Source organism: Anabrus simplex, chromosome 9 (genome assembly GCF_040414725.1).
Source record: "Anabrus simplex isolate iqAnaSimp1 chromosome 9, ASM4041472v1, whole genome shotgun sequence".
In the NCBI taxonomy this organism is placed as follows: domain Eukaryota; kingdom Metazoa; phylum Arthropoda; class Insecta; order Orthoptera; family Tettigoniidae; genus Anabrus; species Anabrus simplex.
Genome location: NC_090273.1, coordinates 129,665,920 through 129,689,161, shown reverse-complemented (window position 1 = coordinate 129,689,161; position 23,242 = coordinate 129,665,920). Strand labels below are relative to the sequence as shown.

General features: G+C 38.5%; 1 protein-coding gene across 5 annotated transcripts in view; it reads left to right on the top strand.

Annotated features, from left to right (window-relative positions):
• The window catches only part of dsd (attractin-like protein dsd), a 391,073-nt gene that overhangs the window by 130,254 nt on the left and 237,577 nt on the right, over nucleotides 1-23,242 (top strand). The window lies entirely within an intron of this gene.

Below are 23,242 nucleotides of genomic sequence, written 5' to 3'. Positions count from 1 at the left end.
AAAGGAGAGCCATTTTTCTTAGGTTTTGAAAATTGTTCGGTAGCCTATTAGTCCTGTAATTAGCTTTTTTGTGTAATACAGCGGCCCCTAACCACTTCTACCTTTTCTACTGATAGAGTTTCTGCCTGTTTTTCGAACTCGTAACCCAGATGGGGTTTGGGGTCCATGTAACTATTAATCTCAGTCGATGGAGAAAACAGATCAAATCGAGCAGCTGAGTTTAAGGATTTTCCTTCCTAAAAACTGTATAAGATTCATGAGATCATCAAGTAAATGAGTGGGGTCTGCGTTTTCAGATTCAAATACTTTAATTACTTTTTGGACCTCATGCAGAATAGTTTTTAGATAAGTCATGAACAATCTGTTTGATAAATCAGAGTACATTCGGAATTACATCCCTGAAGTATAACACTTTTCTTGTGTCCTTACTATATCAAAGTGTAATTTGAGCTCATCCCACTGTTCAACAATTCGCCGAACAGCAGGTTCAGTGGATAACCATCTCGTTTAATAAACTTTTAGAAGTTTGAGAGGCTCTTCACTATTTATTGCATTGTAAATTTGCTTGCAAATGCCCTGTCTCTTGCTGGAATAAGCAAACCAAAGGTAACTTTCATGGACAATGAAGTCAACATTACGCGGCAAAGTGTCTTCCGTAGCATGAGAAACAGCTAGCTGTATGGTATGACACACGCACCTCATCATTTTCAAATGAGGAATATTAAACTCTTTTTTCATAAGTTCATATACCCCATTGTTCAGCCCAGTGTTCACGGAAGCGTTGTCTACACCTATACCTAATAAATTAGCAGGCTTCATTTGCAGTTGGCCGGGCTGAGTGGCTCAGACGGTTGAGGCGCTGGCCTTCTGACCCCAACTTGGCAGGTTCGATCCTGGTTCAATCCGGTGGTATTTGAAGGTGCTCAAATATGTCAGCTTGTGCCGGTAGATTTACGGGCATGTAAAAGAACTCCTGCGGGACTAAATTCCGGCACCTCGGCGTCACCGTAAACCGAAAAAGTTGTTTGTGGGATGTAAAGCAAATAACATTGTTATTATTATTATTATTATTATTATTATTATTATTAACAACATTTGCAGTTGCTGTAAGAGTATTCCTATTGCGTTAACAATTACTGGTGCTGTGCCATTTGATAAGTCTACCAAACCTAAAAATCTTGATACTATCCTTTTCATATTGTCGCTGAAGTAACGAATTATTACACCCAACAACTTTGTAACGGATATATCTGTCGCCTCATCTATTATTAAACTGTAACCCTGGTCGCCAATATCAGAAACCATGTCCTCAACAAAATGTGGAGCTAGTACATGTTTTATCACTTCAGTACATTTTGTTCTGTGTAAACAGAGATGTGCTGCTTTAGAACTATCGCCAAAATTTTTAACACACCGTTCTGACAAGTGATCTACAGTCAACAATGAGCAGTGCTCTGCAATAAACAATGCCGAACTTCCTTCAGTCCTAGCAGTACTTATGTTTACTTTTGTAAACGGTATTTTTTTCTGTGTTTCAGAATGTTTCTTTAAATCATTATATTTAGCATACAGCTCTGTTTTACAGTAGATGCAGTAGGCTTTGGACTTATCAGAATCTACCGATCTTTACCATTTAAACTGATGTTCCCAGTCTGTACGGTAATTTTGCTGATACTTTGGCTTACCCAGGGTGTTGAACAAAAAACAAAAACACAGTTCAAAAACAAGAAAATACGAAAATGAATATTTGAAATCGCACGGGTAAATATGCATAAATACACCTAACAAACCATGAATGACTTCTAGAAAAAACACAGATCACAATAGAACTTATTATTACACTGATAGCTGCGAAGAGATCGATTTATTTTCTTAGCGCGTGCGCCTGAATCACCTCTGTCCGCTGTGTAATGTTACGCGTAACTAAAAGGCAAAAAATAAAAAATCGAATGACTGACTAATCTACTGCGTTAATACTGTATTAACACTGTCTGTGCAACTCCCAGCGCCTACACATGCTGTCATCCAGCAGATAAGAAGAGGAATTGCCAAATGATGTCATAATGTGATTATAAAATCACATGAAATGATATACTGTAACAGTAAATGCAGTACTTCGGTGAGCACGAGAAACGCAGGGCGCGTACCAATCTGTTGAAATGCATACAGAGGGAGAGGGTTTATTTTAGAGAAAATCTTTCAAAAATTTTTTTCCTGAGTTTATTAATGAGTTCAAAATCATGTCACCTTTGTACAGAAGACACAGTAGAAAGTGTTTCTCGCCCTAGGGTTGGCAATGTCCTTGGATTCCGACAGCTCCTCTCTTTTCCATACCAGTGGATCACCATTCCTCCCTCGATGGAAGTTCTAGAAGATCCATTCGACGTCTTGAAGATTCATACGGTGCTGATGAAGGGCGTTGTAAATGATGAACGTGAATGAACACTGTTAAGCCTTGGGGCGAGTTGATGCAAAAACTGCTTTCGAATGAACATATAAGTTTAACACTCATAAAATGAAAATCTACTCGAAACTTATCGTCGAATTTCAGAATAGTCGCTTAAAGTTTGTGGCACTTGGCATAATGTGAAGTTATGCCACACGACTTAGTTCTTAGTTTGGAGCACCATTCAATGTAATCAATTGCACTGAAAAAAATAAGGATGTTTCACTTGTGAATTCAGACTTGTTCACGCATTGGTAATGACATGAAATAAAAATAAAACAAAATTAATCATGTATTAACAGTCCTCAGTTCGACTGTTCATAGAATCGAAACGCACAGCTGAATGTTCGTAGAATTGAAATGTACAGTTCTTAATAGAATTGAAATGCACAGTTCACATACACAGCCTACAGTTCATTACGTATAAATATTTACACAGTTCATGAAATGGTAAATTAGTGACGTAGTCATGCTTGCAATTTGAGTAATTCTGAATTAAAGCACAGTCTCGTTCAGTACTTTGTAAGGAGCAAACTGTTCCAAATCCTGTCCACAACATTAAACTTTAAATTACGAGTACTTGAAAAATATTCACAAGTCTTAGACACTCGTGTAGAATAAACAGTCACTTGCTGATGTTCAGATGAAGCACAATTTATATCACGCCCCGTTGGAGCAGAAGTTTATCACTCACAGTTTAAAGAAACTCGTACAAGTTCATACTCGTCACGATTGAGTTAAAGTCCACGGACTCGAAGTATGACGGCCGCTTCACGCTATATTGCGGTCCTCGCGAACCGACTGCACGAATTCCACTGCCATGCGTGCATACACACACACTGGTCACACACGGCTCTGCTAAGCGAAGCAGTACTGTATATATTTATATACGATCCGTGCCTTCACATCTCATTCCATAACTTCGTCGTCTCATGTCTGATCTACGTGAAACTTTGCAGGAACGTAGGTATAGGATTGGGCTACACGATGATGTGGTTAATTTTATTTAATTATTATTGTGGGGAAAGTTATTATCCATAGAAACTCGAGGAACATTCCACACTAGTCTAGGCTCTGTGTGTTGCGGTGAGGCAGGCTGTGACGTCACTCGTTCTACGTCACATGCACACTAGTGTTCGTTACTGAATGCATGATTCGAAGCAGTGTATCGATTCATTCAAGTGTCCGAGTGAATCGATTCACAGGAAAGGCGAGCTCACGGCACACGATTCAGCTTACTCCCAGCGGACAGTGCTGAGTGGCGCACTCACTGGACGTTGACGGGGAGCCGAGCTTCCGCTGCAGCGAGACAGTGTATCATGGTACATCGAAAGAATCGTGAAGGAGCGCGGCTCAGTGAGACACATGATACACACGGTTCCTTGGCGGCTCACTGGACACGCGGAGAGCCGAGCTTCCGCTGCAGCGAGGCATACAGTGAATCATGGCACATCGAAAGAATCGTGAACGAGCGCGGCTCAGTGAGACACATGATACACACGGCTCCTTATCGGCTCACTGGACACGCGGAAAGCCGAGCTTCCGCTGCAGCGAGACATACAGTGAGCCATGCTAGACTGAAAGAATCGTATGCTATAATGGACTCTCGAGCTCAGCTCATTTGAAAATAATACCCATTTGCATTCACTGTCCTCTTCTTACAGGGAGGTTTAAATAATAGATGGATTTATTTGCAGTGTTAAAAAGGTAGTCACAACATAATTCTGAAGTAGCTAGTAAGTAGGTAGGCTATTAGGTTATACTATTTATTAGTTTAATGAATCTTAGTATTATAACTTAGTTGACATTTGACAGTCGATTAAACTCGACTCTAGCCTGCCCTATGACTATGAGTCATACTCATGAGTCATGACCACTCAAAAGTACCTGTTTTATATTGGGAAGAATGGCTCAGTATTCTCTCAGTTCATATGTCACATCGTTGCACAAGACTTCAATCATATGTGGACAGACGCAATAACAGTATGTTGAATCAGAAAACCAGTGGGCTACTGTACATCTCGGGTAGCCTATACAAAATATGACGATTTAAAAAAATTCTCAGCTGATAGAAAAATACTTTTAAAAAAAAGACTGAGCGAGTTGTCGTGCGGTTAATATCGCGTGGCTATGCGCTTGCATTGTGAGGATGGTGGGTTCGAATCCCACCTCGGCAGCCATTAAGATGGTTTTTCCGTAGTTTCCCCATTTTCACACCAGGAAATGCTGGGACTGTACCTTAATTCAGGCCATGGCTGCTACCTTCCTAACCTTTCCCACCCTGCGTCGCCGGAAACCTTCGATGTATTAGAGTAACTAGCATTTTTTCTAAGAAAGGAGTTCATAGTACGAAGACCAGATGGCAGCTGCGAGCACTGAATGCTGTTGCTGCTGTCTTACCAGCACATACTACACAGATGCAGTAGGAGCGGTGACCAATGAGCCGTGAATCGGATCACTGTATCGATTCAGTAACGTGAACGGAATCAAATGAATCGATTCAGTAAAATGAATCGAATGTCCCATCACTAATGCACACAGCTGTTGCTCGCTGTTCAGTCAGTCTTTCGCTGCCGGTCTGGAGCGTAACGCGTAAGTTTTTAAATTTCCATTACGGGGACTTGGTTTTGTACGGCCGTTACCGGTATAATACAAGGAAGTCCAGATTAAAAAATAACTGGTCATAAACATTCACGTACTGAACTGCAGTTTATACCGTTAAATTTATAATAATTTTGCTGAACTGTGAAATTCACCAGTTTTCCCTCTAAAGTGCTTGAATAATCCCCAGAAAAGTCGCTAATTGGAAAAATAAATTTTTGTCGCTAACAAGGTTCCCGAATTCCCTAGATTTAGCGACTTGTCGCTGAATTTGGCAACACTGCCCCCATCCCCCACCCTTGTACGATTCCCCGGCTGGCACTTTCTCCTTTATAACCATAAGACCGCTTGGGCTCGCATTAAAATAAAGCAATGCAGTTTCATCGGCAATGACAATATTGTTCGGTGCCTACGAATTTTATTATATGAGTCACGGTTTTTCGTCAACTGTCGGCATCGTCAGTGTTCGCGGATTCTGTTTTTCTGCACACTGCCTGTTGCGTGATATTACGGCGTTCCTTAAAAGGTTGAATACAAAAGAATTCCTATTTCATTCAACTTAGCAATCATAAAGCGCGCTGTAGACCCACCGAAGTGAGTGTAAGTGCCGAAAGTTACCCCTCCGCGTTCCGGAACATGCGTTCTATTATGACGCGGATGAATTTTGAGTTGAAATTACTCTGTAACATACTATTGTTTTAAAATGTAAAGGCAGTTTCGAATTAAAAGTCTGAATTTCGGTAATGGGGCAGACATTGTACTTCGAATTATGAATTATTCGTATTTCGAATTAAACAATTTAAATAACATGCAAAACTGTATCTCATGTTTCCGGGAGCGAGAGCTTCTTCGAATTAGGTGGCATTTTGAATTAACCGATTTCGAATTATCGAGCTTCTACTGTATTCCTAATTTTGGTTTTTAAATGTTTGATTTGTTTAGATAAAGTAGAATCTGAATTGTTAATTAATTCTTCAACTAAGGTATATAGCTTCTTTTTGATATCTTACCTAGTATCATTCTGTGAATCTAATGGCACTTGTCCTACATTTGACTCTGCTTCTGCTATTGTAGTTATCAAATCTTCCATTATGTGTGGGTTAGGCCAGTTGAATTTAGATCCTTTACTGAGTAAACTTATTTCATTCTCAGTGAAAGTTGTGTTAGACAAATTTATTGTAGTGGGTACATCTTTTATAGCTGGAGTGGATTTATTTATTCTTGTCAGCTGATCCCTCAAGTTTAATTTACTCTCATTCAAATGGAAAAGTTTGTTTTTGAAAGTCTTTTGTTTCTTATCTAGTATGTCAAGAAGCTTTTCTCTGGCATACGGTTGGATTGAACCCCATTCTAAAGGGGATAACTGCTGAAAAATTTCTAAATGTGTGCGGTATAGTTGTAAGTTCAAAAACGATTTTTTTCTGTAATGCATTTTAATTTCATCCCTCAGCCATATTTCATTCACTTTGCTTTGTGAGTGTACCAAGTTTTATGTTGATAAATTACGTCTTTGTGTAGACTTCAAAAATTTTGGTATAAGTTTGTCTTTTAAACATTTCTTCAAAAACCTTTTGAGATATTTCCTATTTTAACCTTGAGATTTATAAATTTGTTCTTAATGTTTACCTTAGCCTGGGTGGCCATTACATTGCAAGAGACTATCATCATTTTTCCGTATTGAAAGTCTATTAAAGAAGAAACAATAAAACTTTTGTATCCACCTATTCAGTACATTAAAACCAATTATAAAATTAGGATTTGCAATAGGTAGGCTGCTACTGGAGTAGTTGACATCTTTATTTCGAAACGCATCCGGAGTTGCATGATGGATGTTCAAAGAAGTGGGTGCGTGAAATACGTGAACATTTTTTTTCCCACTTTGGTCCCAAAAATATTGGGATAATTATGCAATTGCATTAATTATGCGAAAAATATGGTATCATCCGTGCGCATCAGATGTCCACATTACCTTAGTTGGCCTGTCATCAGCTGGGACTCCATGCTGTACATGGATCTTTGCAGAACCTCGAAGTTGGATATGTGATCCTGCCACATCACTTGCAGAATTATCCTTCAACATTTCATGTGGAAACTGTCTAAATGTGGTTTTGGAATTGAACTTTACTACGACAATCAAGTATGCTTTCACTGCTGTTATTCATAATGGTTATGGACAAAATTGTGTAGGAGGCAAATGGAAGGGAGCTGATGATTTTGTGGTGTGGGGGAGCAAAGAGAGAGAAGGTATGAGGGTAACTAGACATTTTGAGTGAGATTATTGAACATTATATAAGGGAAATCAGCATGGAAAAATAGTAAGACAATATTGTTGACTAGAGGAGAAAAGGAAGGGAAAGTACAGTAATTATAAAAATAGACAGACAGAACCTTGAAGTTGTTAAGAGCTTCAAGTACTTGGGAAGCGAAATGATGCAGTATGCAGAGTTGGACATTGAGATAAGTAGAAGGATTCAACAGGGAAATGCATTATACCAGAGTGTGAGAAACCTCGTGTGGAGGAAGGAAGTATCAATAAAGTGTAGAGATGAACTACTGCCTAATACAGACATATGCACCAGAAACATGGACACTAAAAAAACCAATCCAGGTCAGTGAAATGCAATTTTTAAGAAGTATGATAGGGAAAGGAATGACAAAGTAAGAAATGAGGATGTCAGAAAGGAAATTAAACTTGAAAAGCTTTATGACAGAAGGTAGGGTGATAAATTTGGATGGTTTGGACATGTTAAGAGGATGGAAGAGGGGAAAGATACTTAAGCGGATGATGGATACCCAGATAGGTGGAGGGAGGGCAAGTGGTTGGAAACTATCAAGAATAGTATAATTAAAAGAAACCTGGATTTGAACACAGTCGAGGAAGAATAATGGTAGTCGGGTGGAGGAAGATGGAAAGATACCATAAACATCTAAACCGGCGGGATCTGGATGAGGGAAATGGATGAGGAGGAGGACATTCTTCACATCTTTACAGACTACCTTCTGGAATTAAATTTTTCTCTGTTTATCCAACTGTTTTCACCTTTGTTTTTTTTTGTCTCTTCATTTTTCCAATATTTAACCAGTTTTCTTATCGTTTACTTACTTAATCAAGACTAAAGATCTTTCAAGATAGCCCCTCAGTGATTGTTAATGCTTGCACTCTTGGTGAAGCTGAGAAATAAACTTCTAGGTGTCTGAGAAAAAATGGATGTAGAAGAATTGAGATTGATAAGAGAACCCATCCATGAAGATGTGGACATTGTTCTTGGTTTTGAGCCCCTACCCCATAAATACAAATAAAGTCAGTTGCAATAATGAAGCGTAGCATAGCAAAAACTTGTTACTCTCAAGAGAGCAAATCAATAATTGATGAATAGAGTTCTTGTTTTATAGCATTTAACCCTTTTTCTCTCAGGCTATTTTCACCAGTCAAGCCCAAAACACTCAGACCATTTTTCACGATTATGCATGTTAAAATGTAAAAAATTGCCGTGTAAAGAAATCCCCAGATACAAAATTGAAAAAAATCACAATAGTACACTATTCAATATAGTTTTAGGAAAAAAATATCCCAAAATTATTCTTGTCATATTTTACAACAAAAAAATTAGAAAATATATTACAAAAAATAAAAATCACTTTTCAAATACTAAAAAAGTAATCAGTTCTTTAGTGATGTTGTTCAGTCATTCTGAAAAAAAAAAGAGCGTTTAATTCTGTATAACATAACTTCATTTTTTGTATTCTTATTTATTCATGAGTTATAGTACCTGACGTAAAGAACTGTACACGTACCTTCCAGAATCAGCATTCGTGTTTTGGAAAACATTCTCCTATCATCACTACCTGTAAAATCCAACTCACTCTTCTTCTTTATGTACAGCTTTTCACACACTTGTGGGGTCGCGGGTGCGAACTGTGTCGCACATGTGGATTTGGCTCTGTCTTATGGCCGGGTGCCCTTGCTGACGCCAACCCTATATGGAGGGATGTAATCACTATCACGTGTTTCTGTGGTGGTTTGTAGTGTAGTGTGTTGTCTGAATGTGAAGAGGAAAGTGTTGGGACAAACACAAACACCCAGTACCCGGGTCAGAAGAATTAACCAAAGGCAATTCAAATCCCCGACCTGGTCGCGAATCAAACCTGGGCCCTCTGAACTGAAAGCCTCAACGCTGACCATTCAGCCAATGAGTTGGACTAAAATCTGAATTACTATCGGCTTTAAAGTCACTAAAACGAAGGAAAACATGTATTTTGAAGCTTAAAGGAGACTGTACTCGCAAGCAGCACACTTCAACTCTCCATGTGGTAAACATACGCGGTTTTGATAACTTCATTTGTTCCAAACAGATGAGCTTAGTGTGTCTATCTCTCGAGAAAAGTGTAAACTAAATCCAAAAGCTACTGTTTTTCTTTTCCTAACATCTGGGAGTCCATTGATACAGCCATCCGAACACAGAGAGCCGATAGATCGGCATTCTGAGTGTTTTAAGCAATATCACTCGAGCCGATAGATCGGCTCGCTGAGTGTATAAGAGTTAAAAATCAGACATTTAAGGTTTGATTTTCAAATTTAGCGTTTTGTGGCATCTATACTTCTGAAATTTAGCGTTTTATATCAAATTTGTTAAAAATAGGCATAATTTGCAAAATTGCTCAGTTGGGAGTAAAATCATACTGTTTAATCACAAATTGCTCGTCATGCAGTTTTGAATACGCTATGGAAAATAGGATGAACATCAGCATAAGATTGCAAGAAATATTAACACATGAATTTGTATATTTACAAATTTACAAACACGATTTCAAAGTGAAAAAATACTATTCTGAACGTATTCATCTATCACAGTACAGCTGACCTACAAGGAAGAGGAATTTCATTGATGATTGAAGTACAACATGCCAATTGTTTCAATGGTGTCCTCCTTCATTCGAGTCCGCCTATCAGTTACAATCATGTTGTACTTGCTAAAAAACCGCTTTGCATCGACACTGTTCGTAGGGGCCCAAATGCTCTGCAGTGCTGCTGAGGCAAAGGAAGGAAACTTTAAGTTAAGTGCCATCAACATTTGAGGAGTGTCAGTGTTTTTGTCCATTCTAATGTTCTGCAGCATCTGTTGGTGATATGCCTCACAGCCCTCGACAAACTGATCAACAGTGACACTTCTAAAAAATGGCAACTTATGCTTCAAAGACACAAGTGATTTGGGTTCCAGAGTACTGTTTTTGCCCTGCAACTGCAGGATTAAATAAATTGCACACTTCTTTGAAAAACACGTTAGTATCACTGATGCCCATGTGCTTTGAGGGCTTAGTTATGCATTTAAGCATACACTGCTTAAATTGCACCTTAATTATCTCTTTTTTCGTATTGTTTCTGAAACTCTCCAGCAGGTTACTTGTTTCTAATGGACACCATCCGTCAGCACACCTCTTCAATTCTGCATAAATAGTGGTAAGATCATCCCACAGCTTGTGAGCATACGGGTAGGATGATCCCTCCAGTACTGTGAGTGCTGCATTAATTTTTACAGATATCTGTGAAACAAACTTTGAACTTTCAGCAACAGAAGCATATCCTGATCTGTAAACATATCCAACACTGTGGCCACTGCTGTTTAGGGAATTCTCATCAAGAGAGCTAAAGAACTCTACCAGGGGTGTGAGGTACTTGTGAAGATACTGGACTGAGTGAAACCAAGAGTTCCATCGGGTGGTGACAGGAGCTGGGAACAACAGTGCATTCAAATCAGGGAAATTATCTTGCAAAAAATTTAGAAAGGAGTTCATCTTCCCACAGTGGAGAAAAGCCATCTTAAGTTTTGAAACTAAATTGTTCAGCTATGACAGTTCCTTGAGAATAATATCCTCCACAAGATGCAATTTATGTGCAAAGCACTGGAATTGAAGATGATGGTCCCCAATAATTGTCTGTAATGCCTGGAAACATTGTACCCATGTATCTGGCAGAGTCTGGCATTAAACCCAGCACATTTTTATAATCAGTATTATAGTCTTTGAGAGCATCATTGATAGGTCGGCTGCATGATGTCCTGTTGGCAGCATCCAAAAATGAACAGCTTGCCAAATAAACTTGTTGTTCGGCAGTTGGTGTGATCGTCCTGAATAGAACAGTGAAGACACGTCTGCCTTGGCTATCCATCGTCTTGTCTGCGATTACTACAATAGGCTTCCCGTCCAATGCAGCATTCACCTCTGCCCTTACTGAATCTCTGCAACGTGGAACATAATCTCCGCCAAGGGTACTGACTTGAGGAAAATCTCCTGATCCTGGGACGTACCCATGGCGCCAGTAACATTTCGTTAAACATGATGATATTTATCGTATGGTTTAAAATCGCATCACAATAAAAGTATTTGAAAATTATTTTCACGTCTGAACACATTAAATCACAATGTCAGATTGGTATCTCTAATATAATTTAAACCGTTTTGAGTAGCCATCAGGAACTCGGCTGGATCTCCTGAGAAGGCTGATAGAGGGGCATTCTTGGATAATATGCTGAACAGTTTGTCTTTCAGCACCACAACTACACTCGGGAGATGGAATTTTCTTCCATTTATAAAGGGAGTCTGCACATCTACCACAATTAGTTCTGATTCGGTTTAGAGTACACCAAAGTTTTCTGGCGAGCTCAAAACCTGGTGGCTTAGATGTGATGCATGGCATAGCTTGCTGTTCTGGTGTTGCAGAGGTCTTCCATAATTGCTTCCAGCTGTCAATCATGTTGAAATTACTTTCAGCAAGCTTCCTTGCAGTATTCAATGGAGGGTGGTGAGAGCGAAGTATCTTCCTGTTAATAACAGGGAGGTCAAGATGTACAGGAAGAGAAGAATTGTTGCACATATTATTGTACACCTTGATAAGTGCTTGTTCTCTTCTCACGGATGGAGGTGGTATGTGACTTAATGATGGCAGCCAGTATGTTGGAGTCCATCTGATTGTCCCTGATATTAAACGCATGGTTTGATTGAGCTGAGTATCAACAAGCTTAACATGAGCGCTGTTTATCCAGATTGGAGCACAGTATTCAGCCACGGGATAAACTGGTCCAAGGGCAGAAGTCCGAAGTGTAGAAGCTGTTGACCCCCACGTAGTGACGCACAGTTTCTGCAGGATATTATTTCTGGTTCTGAGTTTGGCGGCAGTTCTGCTAAGATGTTCTTTGAAACTTAGAGTCCTATCTAGAGTGATTCCTAGAAATTTTGGATACTTAGTATGTGAGAGTAATCTGCCATCAAAGTGAACTTTCAGTTCTCTATTCGCTTGTTTATTGTTGAGATGGAATGATGCAACTACTGTCTTTGCTGCGCTGCTGTAACCTCCAGTCACGAAAGTATCGTCCCATAGTAGATAGGTCTCTGGTTAGAATATCCTCTGTAACTTCGAAGTCTATATGGCTAACAGCAAGGGCCCAGTCATCTGCGTACCCAAACTTCCTAGACGTAGTCTCTGGCATATCTGCTATATATAAACAGAACAAAAGGGGAGCCAGCACAGAACCTTGTGGGAGACCATTATTAAGATTCCTCAGTGAGCTCATACTATTGCCAATTTGAACCAGGAAGTTTCTGTTACTGAGCATGTTGTTAATAAGATTTCCAATGTGCAGGCATGGAATGATTCGTAGAAGTTTGAGAATCAATCCTTGCCTCCACACTGTATCATATGCTGCTGTTATATCAACCAAGGCAATTGAAGTTTTCTGGTGTTTCTGAAAATTAGCCTCTATAAATGTTGTCATAGAAAGGACCTGATCTGTACAGCTTCGGTGCGGGCGGAAGCCATCTTGTTCAACAGGTAAGTTTTTGAAAATGATATGGCAAATACGGTTATAAATAATTCTTTCCAGAAGTTTATAGATCATGCTAAGCAGAGCAATGGGTCTGTAGCTTTGAGGTTCGTTGTTAGGTTTGCCAGGTTTAAGAATAGCAATGATTTTTGCCCTCTTTAATTCCTGGGGTATATTGCCTGATAGAAGAATGTCTGTGAAAAATTTAGCTAACCATATTCTTACATTTTTACCACAGTTGAGAAGGAACTCTGGATGAATACCATCGAAACCTGGAGCCTTTCCTGCTTTCATATCTTTCAGTGCTATTGTAACTTCTTCTGGAGTGAATGGAGTGGAATATTCAGAATTCGAGGTGCATATTTTCTTCAGCTCTCTTAATTCCTTCTTAACTTTGATCGTGTGTTGTTTATTTTGAGGAGCTCAAGTGTTGACTATGTTGGACGCAATTTGATTTGGTGTAACAGCTCCGTTAGTACGGTGTGATGGTTTGCCTCCACCAAGCTTCCTAAAGGGAGACCAGGCCTTTCTACTTGATTTTTGGAAGTCCATGGATTCAACAGTCTCTGTCCATTTAGCACATCTTGCAGCGTCAAGTTGGCATAGCAGTTCATCAGCTATTTCTCGGTCGTTACTTGCACAGAATTCCTCATAAAGTTTCTCACATTTCTCAGTCCAGCCAGGGACATATTCCCTACGGTAGCCTCTTGGGACACATTTCTTTGCTGTACTTATGATAGCATCAACAAATCGCTTGTAATTGGACCTTATGGGAGGAATCCAACCGACGCATGTATCAAGATTTTCCGAGAACAGACTCCAGTTAGCTTTCTTGAAGTTCCATCTAGCGTGTGGAAAGGACCTTATTATTGGGATACTATGACCCATTTCCAGAAGAACTGGTCGATGTTGGCTGTGTGGAAAGTCTGCCATAACCTGTCTCGACATTGCCAAGGGTTGGAGATTATTATCGGACGAGACAAAACACAGGTTGGGATTATGGTCTGTCTTCCAGGCTGCGGACCAAAATGTACATACATCTTTGGCATCAAAAACAAGGTTGAGGTTGTGTTGTTCAGTCCAATCAACCAAAGCTATTCCATTATCATCATTGCGAGAATATTTCCTCATTTCGTGATGGCTATTGAAATCTCCCACATATATCGTAAGATGACTGTGAGTATGGAGTACATGCGCAGGCCAAGTTATCCCCGTAGGTTTATAAATATTAACCACAGTAACTTCTCCTATCTTCGACACAATCTCATGGATACCAAAATCAGAACTAATAGAAATAATATATGCATTTTCTATATCGGTTCGTACATATGTTGCAATACCGTAGACCTTGTCATAGGTGGCACCTAATAATTCAAATCCAGGTATGGAGCCTCTTGAAAGAAGTTCGGTTACATCTCCTGCATGTGTTCCCTGAATTAGGGCTATGTCAACGTTGTTATCGACCAAGATCTTGTGTAATACTTGGCATTTAGATCGACTAATGCCTTCTATATTCAACTGAAAAATCATCAGGCAGTGACCTAACTTTCTAGACAGTGACCTAACTTTCTAGACAGTGGGACCTCAGACTTACATTCCATTCTATGATGTGATTTATGTCAGGAGATCCAAAGGATTATCTGGCAACCAGTGTTGTTGCTCAGTTAGCACCACCCGGAGACACGTGTAGGGAAATTTCAGGTAAAACCTACGGACGTTGAGCAACGTTGTCCCCGCAATCAGAAGTGTAGACTCTGAGTCTTAAGAATATCGGGAAGGCCATACGTAGCATCTATCTTCTCCATGACAACCGTGGTATTGGTGGCAAGTCAATCAAAATGGCTGAGTTTCTCTCTTCATAGTATTATCTATGGATCCAATGCACGCAAAAACAATATGGCTGACACTTAGGGCACGACAGTAAGAAATATTTATGCCTAAAAATAGGTGATAAACGATCATAAACTTTCTAGATAACACTAACACACACTAGACACTTAATTCAGTATCAAAAAATACTGCCTAAAAACCACAAACGCAGCATAGTTCTAACGTATAGATGGAGATAAGATGCACAGAAACTACACTTGATCTTACATCATGGCCGTCATAGATTTAAAAAAAAAAAAAAAAAATGATAAAGTTTTGAGGTAAGGACAAATACTTAAAGATTTGGTGTAGTGCTGGCCTAGCGAATCACTGAATGAGTTTTAAAACTTTTCCCTATAAACATCCATTTATGTACATGAAAACAAGCTATTATTTTACATCCTAGATGGTCTATTAAATTGTAACATTTTAAAATAATGTCCATCCACGTTTGTTTGGTTTAATTGGTTGAAAATTTGAATAACCTAACCTAAATTTCCATGTGAAATCGTCATATTCGAATACTTGCATCAACGTGGTTTTTGGTACAAAGTTTACCTAACCTGAAATTCAACATGGCCGTATAGCAATTGTAATACTTCAAAACAACCATCCACATGGTTCTCTTTGGGGGGGTGGGGGATGGGGGTGGGAGATGAGGAATATAGGCTAGTTTATGAAAATTTTGCAGTCAGGTAGGCTGTACCACTCAAGATGGTGTAAATGTATTTTAAACACAAAAATATAAATAATGCCCAAAAGTATATCTGAATTCGACACTTACTTTTCAAGGTAGTCTCGGAAAGAAGGATGGTCCAGCTTGTGGTTGGGGTTTTGTTTCTTGGTTTTTTCCTCATTTTGCCTTTCTGTCCATTTTTACTATTGTGGCTTGCCGCTTGACACCACGCTGTTCAAATGCTGGTTGAGATAAAAGTCGCTTCTTTAGTAGCACATGGTTTTTGCTCTTGCAGTGTTTATCCAAACCATCTTTCTTCTTCCGTTCAAGTCTTTGATTGCAAAGTCGGCACATCAGTATATCTGTATCGCTACATAAAAATGTTCCGATTTGTAACTCTCTGCACGCTGTTTGATCGTCACTTCATTTCTACCCATGGCTAACAGACAATAAATTGCTACCATACTTTAAAACAGAACTACTACTCAGCACCTTGTTAAGAATAACCAACTATGATCAAGAGTCAACACAAAGTGAATGCGTGTGTTTGAAAGTGATACCTGGGTTCCCTAGTGCTGAATCAGCAGACCTCGGTTATCTTCGAGATTTGTATTGGCAACCTGTGGAACACAAACTGTGAATCGAATAGGCATCGCCACGCATACTGCATTAAGCTGTGTGGTTGGTTATTCTTTGCATCGCTCTTTGGCCGTTGAAAGATAGTCCACACATTGAAATATTTACGGCGCTGTAATAATTCTTTTCACTGAAATACGTGGGTTGGGGCAAAAGACATGGCAACTACTTTTTTTCTTGAAGATACCAGTCCACTTGGAAAATGTGACATGTACAGACGAAAGGACAAGGTGTTAACTACATGTGTGGACAATGAATAGCACTGAAATATCATAACGCACTAATTTATTACGGTAGTATACAGGGCAATATGGCCTTCCTGGTGCAGAAGAAGAAAACACAGAACACGTAAAGTTGACATGACAAACCTGGGCCTAAAGACCCTCAAAGTAGTCCCCTGCTACTGACGCCACACGCTGCCAACGATGTGGGAGGCGCTGAATACCATCTGCCTTAGCATTTGCCGCACCATGTGTGAATCAGGTCGCCTGTTGGCGCACTGCATTAGCAATTTCCTCTCGTGTTGCAAACTGCCTACCATGTAGTGGTTCCTCAATCTTTCGAATGGGAACAAAGTCACAGGGTGAAATGTCGGGAGAGTACAGTGGGTGCTCCAATTCTTCCTATCCCCAACGTCGCAGTAGCTGCCCTACACACTCTGCTTTATGTGGTTTTGCATTGTCATGCAGGATTATTGCACTGTCCACAAGATCCGGACGTTTCTCCTGAACGCTACGTCGTACCTGTCGCACCAGAAAGTCCCTGTAGTACTGCGTGGTCACTGTTCTGCCATGTGGAACAAAGTGGCAAACAATGACACCCCTGATGTCATACACGATGATCACCATCAATTTGACTGGGGAAAGATTCTGACGGACCTTCTGCTTCTTTGGTGATCACCTTCTGCCTCCTTGGTGATCCAGCATGCCTCCTTGGTGATCCAGCATGCCGCCACTCTGCGGACTGACGTTTCAGTTCTGGTTCGTATGCCCTGGCCCAAAATTCATCGATGGCGATTATTCGTGACAAGAATTTATTGCCGTCCTGTTGCCAGCATGTAAGGTGTTCGGAGCATATTGCATAGTGCACCCCCCTTTGAACTTTCGTCAGTGCATGCGGTACTCACTGCGATGTGATTTTGCGCAGTTGCAGCTCATTACGCAATATCCTGTGGTCGGTGCGTTTCTCGATGCCACTTGCCCTCTCTAACTCCAGTAGCATCCATCATCTGTCTTCATCCAGAAGCTGCTCAATGATGGCACGTGCCACGTCGGTCCGCACACTGACAGGTCGTCCCGAACATTGCACAGCACTGGTTGACACATCCTTGCTGAAACTTTCCTACCCACCGTGCTACTGTACGGTATGGTAGGGCATTATTCCCAAGGGCTTCCATTAATTCAGTGTGACATTCTATCGCTATTCTCCCTCGGAGAACGGCTATTTTGATGTAAGCGCGCTGCTCAACACGGGTTACTTCCATCTTGCACGACACTCACCAACTGACTGATTTCACAGCCCTCGCTGCGTTACTACCAGCTATCACAGAGTCATCTGTTGTCCTGCATACATACTATGCCTGCAGAACTTCCACACGACACATATACGTTTGTGATCCGTTCATATATCTACAAGAAAAAAATAGTTGCCATGACTTTTGCCCCAATCCTCGTAAATAACCACATATATCTTATTTTTAAGAAAAATGCATCATTTTAAAAAAGATGTGTGTTTACTTTGGATAAAACCGAGAATTTTGCATTTTGAACCAATTTCGCATTTTATCGCTAATTCAAAATCGCTAAAAACCACTCACAGTGGTCATATAAAGTGAAGGCATATACACTGACAAAGTTTGAACATATTTTGCATTTATTGCAAATGCTGAAGTCCACAAACGCTATTGATGAACATTAACATTGAAGGAAGGATTACAGTCAAAATAATTAATGGGATGAATGGCAAGTGAACAAAAGCAAGGAAACAAACACCAAAATCAAATGAAAGAATTACCAACACAAAGAATTCATTATCACTAAATAGTTGCTTACCTTGCACACTTGCATACTAAAATTATTCAAGCCATTTGCAAACTGACATATGAAAATTCAAGGAGGAGGCCGGTTCTTAAGCTTATTGTTTAAAAATAATATTTCAGTTCTCCAAGAAGAATCAAATTAATGTGCACTGAATGAAATGATCAAATAAATAGACTTTGGGTGTTTTTTTTTTTTTTGAGTGTTACAAGATACATTTTCTGTGGAGACATACGGTGTTAATGACATTAACGATTTCTAGAAATAATCTTTTGTGATATTTCTGACGATTACATTAGATTTAAGTAAATTATTACTAATTAATTAATTCACCTTAAGCAGATAAGGAGGTTAAAATATTCTACACCAGTTACATATGATTTTAATAAAATTTATAATTAAGTTTTGTGTGAAGGTAGCACTTAATTTCGACAATTGAAGAACAAGTAATTTAACTCCAATTCAGATCAATTAGTTAAGGACAGGATATGTTACTAATTATTGACAAACGATGCTTGATATTCATTGTCCAAAAATTCATATTGTTCTTTCCCAATTTAAGCAACAGAGTTAATTTTTAAAGATAAATTACTTTTGGAAATAATTCACAGGAGAAGGATAATTAAGGTTACTTAATTATAGAATTACTTCAGAAAGACTTATCAGGAATGAAGATACACAGTAATAAATAGCAGGATACTAAGACATGAAAGCATGGACCCCAAAAGTAATAGAAGGAACCATTGAAGAAATTAAATAGTTAATTGAAATATTAAACCTCAAGCATTAGAAGTACATAATTTCCTACCACAGATCTTACGTCTTTATGACCTTTGATCTTTCATATTATTGAGCGAGTGGTTGCGCAATTTTGGTCATTTAGTTGTCGGCGTGCATTCGGGAGATTGTGGGTTTGAACTGCACTGGCCTGAAGATGGTTTTCTGTGGTTTCCAGGCAAATACTGGGGCTGTACATTAACCAAGGCCACTGCTGCTTCCTTCCCCCTCCTAGCCCTTTCCCATCCCATTGTCACTGTAAGAACTATCTGTGTCGGTGAGACAAAAAATACCCCACACCTTTCGTATTAAATATTTGACAGTTAACTTGAAACAAAGGTAAGTGTGATGAAAACACACCAAACATACATTTCCAGAAGATATGAAAAGGAGACTAAATAAAATAATAAGGAAGAGAAATGAAAAACAGACGTAACTTAAAATCAAGACGGAATAAAGTCATTGAAGGTTGAGGAAGTTAAGTCACGACTTTTTCTGCATTAATAGCTCTTGGCGAGATGCCCAAAATAAACCAAGAAACACTTAAGAATGAATAAAGGATTAAAGATGTGAAGCTAAGGGCTTGAAATAATTAAATCCACAGCAGTAAAATAAGAACAAATGAGAAAGAACAGTGTCATGATTGAAAAGATGACACAAGTGCAATAAACAGATATAACTTGAAAACAATATTCTCTCATCCATGGGTAACTCATGCAAATACCAAGCTTGAATTATTATTATTGTATGTATGGCAATGAAGTTATGTACATCCATTTAGTATTAGTATTATTATTATTTACGTAGTCGAATGATCATATTGTGTGTGAGGTTATTTATGTCATGAAACATGTGCTGCACATAGTCATTTATATCAGTTCAATTAATGTAAGAACCTATATATAATTCATTCTTACCTGTATTTATTTATTTATTTATTTATTTATTTATTTATTTATTTATTTATTTATTTACATAGTTTACGCCCACATTGGAGCACTTAAATCAAACCCAAATACATTTATGTTAACAAAGAATTAACTGAAGATTTAGCTTGCATCATCTTCTTCCTTTCCCGAAACCTCTTCATTCTGGCTGACCTGGCTGCCCTTTCTTCATTAGATATGACATATAGTTTGTGTTGTACAGTTTTTAATGACAATCTTATTTGTTTGTTCATGAGAATCCTTTTTTCTTCTCTATTTTCAATTTGCTTCATTGTAATATTCAACTCTTCTAAATCATTCTGAACTTCTTTAAACCAATTATTTTTTGTTTTACTTTTCCAAAAGTAATTAAATAGTTGTTTTATTATCCTATTATCCTTTAATCTAGAAAGATGACAGAAAAAGGGTGGATGAGCGGATAGAAGGAAGGGCACTCTTTTGCCCTTGGAGTGAGAAATTGCTCCTAGAGGCAGAAGAGCCACTAGATGGCCAACGGCATAGGATGGAGAAGGCAACGAGAAATCACTCCATTAAAGACCCACTCCACAAATTCATCATTCATCAATCCATATTTCATTAATCATCCTTCCAGATCACATCTGGAATGGTAAACCCTGACTACGGTCAGAAACATTGATCATTGATCAGATTATCAGCCAAAATATGATTAGTCTTACCTGTATATATAATTTGTAATCCATAATTGTGAAACACACTGTAACTTCCAGAATGGTAATAGGCACTAGAATGGTGGAGAATATTCTGTACATTATAATCTGTGTGTTAGGCACTCCAGAATTTTCAAGAAGATATTTTTTTTTTGTAACGTATCTTTCTGGAAGCCTGGCCAGGATATATATGAGGAGACGATCTTGACGGTGACAAAGAGTTATTGGTTGACGAGTGATTAGTAAAAGAGTTATTGGCTACGGTGAGTTGTTGTTTAGTAGAGTTATGGTGTAGCTAGGTTATACTTGTGACCATGTGTTGTGACATGCTTTTAAGCAGTCGACTGTTTCAACCAAAGAGAATGGGTTTCAACTGTGTGTTAAGGTTGCAATCTCCATGTGCAGCGATTGGCATTTTTTTTTTTTAATGGCGGCTTTGTGATGTGTGTTTTCTGTTTGTGACAGCAGTGTTTAAGGTTATGTGTGTGTTAATTTGTAAGTAGATGTGAATAAAATAATTGTACTAACTGAGAGCATCTCGTGTACTACTGAATGTACTACTGAATATACGAACAAAAACTATCCAACAGGGATAAGGAAACATTAGATAAGATTTTTTCTGACATGAAGGCATTTTACGTCGTGTATCCGCAAGAACAGTGAAAACTGTATCTACCATTTCTCAAGATAAGAGGAAAGTATTAAATTGTGTGAAAAACACAAGAGAACAAATATGAAAATCTTTTCTGCTGGGGCTTATAAAATAACACGTGCTCTGAATGGTGTGAAAAATACCAAACAACAAATCTGTACCTGATTTTGTTGATTTTATTCTACCTGACTTATTGTTTGTGTACATGTTGTGGATACATTAAAAACAAACTTAACCAGAGAGATATTAAACATCATCTACCAGAAATTCAAAAACCATCTTCAATGAATAGATGAAAGATTGATTGAGAATTCATATCGTTATGTTGGAAAAGTAGGTCATTTACAAAGTAACATTATTATGCATTTTAAACTTTTGATATCAATTATTATTATTAAGATAAGAAATTTCAAGTTACTACATTCATACTCATGCTGAAAATTAACTTTCAGTACTTACTCAACCTGACTACTTAAAATAGGTCAATAAAGGATACCAGGACGGCTATAATAGATGTGGCCAAAAACAACGAAGATAATTTCATTCAAACTAATATTTGAAATAGACTTGCTGATGCATGTAAAATTCAACTGCTGGGCGAGTTGGCTGTGCGGTTAGGGGCACGCAGCTGTGAGCTTCAATCTGGAGCTGTTGCAAATGAATTACTAACTAGGTTCAACATTGACATTTTTTCAACAGTGTTTTGTTAAAGTAACCAGAAACTCTTCGCCTACACAGGAAACATACTTTCATCCCGGCTTCTCTCAATAAACTAACAATAGCAGACTGCAATTATTTCCCAACAACGAAGTCGAAAATGCGCTTAAGAGTCATGCACATAGTACGAAATCGCACCAACAGAATGCGTCCGCATTATTGATGGTAAAAAAAACTGTTAGGAGGAACAGTATTCATCAGCATGATTAATACTGCAAGGATAAATGCCTAAGTATAATGCCAATAATAATAATAATAATAATAATAATAATAATAATAATAATAATAATTCTTATCTCTTCTATACAGTATTGCAAATGTCCGTGTATCTATCAAAATTATCACCCTTTTTACCTGTTACACTCTTTATCCTTTTGTTTATATCCTTTGTTGATTTTATTCTACCTGACTTACTGTTTGTGTACATGTTATTAGTTTTGTGTTGAATTTGGTGAGCTTTGTCGAGAGGCAGCCTTGAGTTCAAGGAAGCAACTAAAATTAAAATACAGTAAAACCTCGTTAAGAAGTTTCTGCAGGGGACAACAAAAATGAAAGTGTTGAGCGAGAAAACATACTACTGAATATACGAATAAAAACTATCCAGCATGGATAAGGAAATATTAGATATGCATTTACGTCATGTATCCGCAGGAACAGTGAAAACTATATCTACTATTTCTCAAGATAAGAGGAAACTATTAAAAGGTGTGGAAAACACAAGAGAACAAATATGAAAACCTTTTCTGCTGGGGCTTATAAAATAACACGTGCACTAAATGGTGTGAAAAATACCAAACAACAAATCTGTACCTGAGAAGCAAAAAGGCTTATGTCCTACTTTAATATATTGGACTTAAGCCCTTTTGCTTCTCAGGTACGGAAATATGAAAACACATGCACGGGGACCAATAAAAATATAGAAATATTATTGCTGATCATACTTTCTAAAACAAATGTTAGTGGAAGTCTTTTATGTCGGAGCAGTGGGTTATAAAACATTATTTTCTGGTCACACTCTCAGACAATGAATTGGAGGTCACACTCGGCGAAGTGGGACTGCGACAGAATATCTTTGGCTGCCATTTTGAAAACCTTCACGAAGTCAAATCGATTGAGTCGAAACTTGAAAGTGTGAGTTCAACATTCGCGACCTCTGCGTGCTTTAATATGCGGATGCCAGTCCACTTTCTGAAAGATTTAATGTTGTCTTCATTAGAAAGGAATTTCACTTGTTCTGTATCCATACCTAGGCTAACACAAGACAAATGTCCACCACGCTGGTCAGTTTCACACGATTATGTTCCTAATCCAGATATACGCTATCGTATCACGCGAAAAAACTTCACTCTACCACTCAACACAAAATAAATTTCTCTCTTCTGAATGAAATACATGCACAA